Genomic DNA, 4,266 nt, shown 5'->3' with positions numbered 1-4,266 from the left:
GATACTCACCTGCCTCTGGGAAGCACTTGAGACTTCTGAATGGAAGACAGATCACAGAGGCGAAGCAGCAGTGTTTACTTTGGGGTCTGCCCTTGGCTGCTTCCTTGCTTTCTAGAAGTGGTTCTCGCGGGGACGCGGGTATGTGCGTGCGCACACGAGGTGGTCCTGGTGCTCCCCTTCCCTCGCAAGGCAGAGCCCTGCTTCTTCTGCAGGTTGCTAGGCTGCCTCCTATTAAGTGATGTGACCAGCATCTCTCTCATGTAATTCTCTTCCTCCCACTGGAAAACCTGTTTGTTTATGTCCTTTAAATAAATATTTAATATCTTTCATTCCTGTCTACTGTGCTGCTTGTTTTCATTACTGAAGGTGAGGTGTCCTGGTTTCGGCTGAGACAGAGTTAATTCTCTTCCTCGTAGCTGGTATATTGTTATGTTGTGGATTCAGTATGAGAATCATGTTTATAACACAGTGATGTTTTCAGTTGTTGCTAAGTAGTGTTAGGTCAAGGATTTTTCAGCTTCTCATGCCCAGCCAGCGAGAAGGCTGGAGGGGCACAAGAAGCTGGGAGGGGACACAGCCAGGGCAGCTGACCCAAACTGGCCAAAGGAATATTCCGTACCATATGATGTCATGCCCAGTATGACTGCTTTCTAGGCTCCCTTCATGAGTCTAGCCCTGTATTGGATGGGCAGCCCACAGGAAGCGTGGAGAAAAGGTTTGACCTGATCACAAATCAAAATGTAAATGCAAAGCCCGTACAAATGCCTCACAAGTAATTTTTTTTTTTTTTCCACAGCCAGTTAATGTTTCTGGGGTACATGGACACAGCACCCTGCAAGCATGAGAGCGGGCTTTGACCCCATGCCTTGTCCAACTAGTTAGCATCTACGATGCTGAGAGCACATGTAAGGGGATCTGGGGCTCCCAGCGCTCCTCCAGTGTTGTCTCCAATACTATCTAATGTAAGTTATCAAAGGTCCTTGGTGATGTTGGGTCTCCTGTTGTCTTGTGCTTGGGCTTTCCTACCTGCCAGCTCTTGGATGACTGAGGTGATTGAAGTGGGGGAGAGTCTCCTAGATCTTCCTTGAAGGTAAACACCTTCCACCTTGAAGAGAGGTCTAGGAGACTCTCCCCCCTCTCCCTGCCTTCATCGCTCGTGCTGCTGGAGTTTTAGAGAAAGGGGTCAACCCTGCACCTCCTGCTCTCCAGGTAAGTGCTGATCCATGGGATTTCGCAGTGGGTGAGCAGGTGGATGCAGGTGCATTTTGTGGTCCAATGCTGCCTGCTCAGAGGAGGGCAGCTGGATCGAAGTCCCTGAGGACCAAGGGTGAGAGATCCTTTATGTCCTGTTGATGGGCACCAGGGAGGCAGGAAGGGATGGAATCTCTTCATGCCCATCAAAGCAGGGGCTTTGCTGGGACATAACACTAAAGAAAAGATTTAGATTGATAAAGTAAACGTGTCTGATGTGTCAGGCAGCAGTTTTGGGCTGCGAAAGGACATCACACCTTTGGTCGATCGGAGGCCCTGCAGCTGCTTTGCTCCTATGGAGTGTGCAAGTGTGCTTGGAGGTCCCATACGAAGATCTTACGGCAAGAGCGAGGTTTTGGTCCATATGGAAACCACAGTGGCCTATGGTTTTGAGGGGGGAGTCTTGGAAGAGCAGCAATGCCAAATGACCTGTAGCAGGCGGGTGTCACATTTGTTTTATATAGCTAGGTTCTGTCCATGCAAGTCATCTCTATTTGGCAGAGCAGCCCTAAGCCATCGCCAGTGCCTTTTTTGCAGGACAACACCATTTACATGTGCCACATGAAACCACACTGCAACATTATATATCAAGTTTCTCCGTTAGAGCCATGGGCTTGAGATGAAAATTCACATGTCCTGTAATGCAGACATGAGAAGTTACGTCGTCATGTTTGTCATTAGATAGTCGTTATTGCTGCTCAAATTAGTTGTCGTACCCTACATAATAACTGTTACCAATTATTTTTCCACTTTTTAAAATTTAGCAATAAGTGGACAGCAAGATTTTACATAACATTCAAAGAATCCGGTATTCTGGAAGGAGGGGGACAATAATTTTGGAAAACAGCTCCTCATCGTTTTGTTTACTGGCTACTTAGGAATTGCTGGTTGGTCAGCGAAACCTCCTCCGCTTGGGGCAGCACTGGGGCTGTTGTAGCAGTGATATTTAGCAAGTCCAGTGGGATGTTGCTGAGGAGGACGCAGGAAGGTAAGATCAAGCCTTCACAACCTTGACTACAAGTAGCTTCTCTGTGGGGAAAGTGGTTCTTAACACAGAGGTTGCTGCTTTGCTTTGTTTGTCTTGGTTTTATTATTCAGGCAGTTTTTCTATTTGGCAAACCCCTCCAAACTTGAAGAAGTAGCCAACAACCAAACAGTTAAAAGAAATATAAAAATAAAATATTTCTGATAGATTTCATAAAGGATGAGTTATAGCAGAAAAAAATATTTTGGATGTAAATATATTGTACTTCATTCTTCAATCCAGTAATGTATTTTTATTTATGTGAAAAGATTTAAGATGGCCCAAACTGTTTGGATGGCATGTAGAAAGCATTCCAGTTTGACAGAAGCTTGAATTGATTACTTTGCTGAGGGAGGGAAAAAAAAAGAGTTTTATTTAAATCAACTTTAAAGCTTTATTTTAAAGGGTGGATATTGGTAGCTGGAGAATACGCTCTGCCTTCCCCTCATATTGCAGCTGGACGGCAATAGCCAGCCTTCACTTATTTATTTATTTCCTGCACAGAGGGGAGGAAAATATAGGTCCATGAATCAATCTAGATAATGGGGAAGGCTGAATGTAATAAATAATACAGTAACAACCCTAAACTAATGAGCTGTTGCTAAGGTACATTTCACAGGCTCATCCTCTATATAAAAAGTCACTAATAATCCCTTGGTGTAATCAGATGATAAAGCTTTGCCATAAGGCAACACCTGTGCAATTAAAGCCGCAGATTCTTTTGCACGTTTCATTAATTTCAGGATTTTGTAAAGGCACAATGACTACACTAATAATCTAGTCTACTTGACTCCATGTCTACTGGAAACAGGGTGTCTAATTAGGTAAAGGTAATTAATTAGAGATAAATGGAGCTAATCAGACTCGGTTAACACTAATTCTCTGAATTAAGACATTTTGGGACACCTACTATTCCACTGGCTTTGATGTTTCCCAACAAACACTGACTTGGAAAGGAGTCAGAAACCGCTACATTTACTCTGCTGGAGATTGTCGGCCCAATCCTGCAGCATCGCTTGCCCCACTAATCTCGTTGGGGGTCGGTGGGACTCTCTGCACTGTGCTCACTCCCATGGGTTTGCCGGGAGAGGCATTCCTTCCACCTGTGAGGTGTTGGGGGCTTGCTTTGACAACCCCGGGAGCCATTTGGTGTCTTTTTACTGGCTTCTGCCAGGCTTTTGCTGGCTGTGATGCTTCCCCCACAGCTTCTTTCCCTGATGTGGGCAGATTTTTAAATTCTGGGATGTGCTGGTATTTGGAAGGGCCACCATAACCTTTGCTGTGGGCAGCATTCAAGGTCCAGAATGCAGTGCCTTTCCTCACAGAAGAGAGGAGGATCAAAATAAAGAAATTAAGGCCAATTTAAAAGAAATCTAGATTATTTAGTGAAAGGAGCAGGATTTCACAGGTGGTCTGTTTATTTATAACTCTTTGGAGGCCATGGGCCGGTTCTGGTGAGGAATCAGATGCTGCTCATCTTGCTCAGGTGACCAACTACATTGGACTCAGGTGTCAGCATCTTCAAAACCAGCAGGACTACAGGGCAGAGGGGAATAAAGGCGAGTGGGACAAGAAGTGAGCAAGAAATTTAGTTGTTCCAACGTTGTGGAGTTCCTGCATGCCTCTATCGCTAGCTCTGTGTTAGAGGAGTCCTGTTCTGCCTTTTTTCCCAGGTGATTGTTACTTCCTGACATGAATGAACGTGTAGTACTGGTGGCAGATGCAGTGGAAAGATGCTGTGACTGGCATATGCCTATACTGAAATGCTAGTGTCACCACCACCAGCTCTATTAGTGTTTGGGGATGGGACCGTGCTGGGCATGTGGAGCAAGCGTGTCTTAGAAAGTATTGCCTCTTGCTTCTGCATGATGTTAAGCTACAAAGTAAGATGATTTCCTCTCCCCTGTGGATGGTCTGCTTGTTTCAGCTGTAAAGCATGGCTGATGGAGAGTTCTTCGTCTCGCTTGAATGCTAGGAAGTGCGGGATGTGC

At 45.3% G+C, this 4,266-nt stretch overlaps 1 long non-coding RNA gene across 3 annotated transcripts in view; it reads left to right on the top strand.

Annotated features, from left to right (window-relative positions):
• LOC138686414 (uncharacterized) overlaps positions 1-322 on the top strand; it is a 14,825-nt gene extending 14,503 nt beyond the window's left edge. For all 3 annotated transcript variants that reach the window (XR_011325767.1, XR_011325766.1, XR_011325768.1), the window contains one exon: positions 1-322. This exon is cut by the window's left edge and continues 1,485 nt beyond it. This is a non-coding gene — a long non-coding RNA (uncharacterized lncRNA).
• The last annotated feature ends 3,944 nt before the right edge of the window (positions 323-4,266 follow it).

This window comes from Haliaeetus albicilla, chromosome 8 (genome assembly GCF_947461875.1).
Source record: "Haliaeetus albicilla chromosome 8, bHalAlb1.1, whole genome shotgun sequence".
Classification (NCBI taxonomy): domain Eukaryota; kingdom Metazoa; phylum Chordata; class Aves; order Accipitriformes; family Accipitridae; genus Haliaeetus; species Haliaeetus albicilla.
This window is presented reverse-complemented; position numbering and strand designations above follow the sequence as displayed.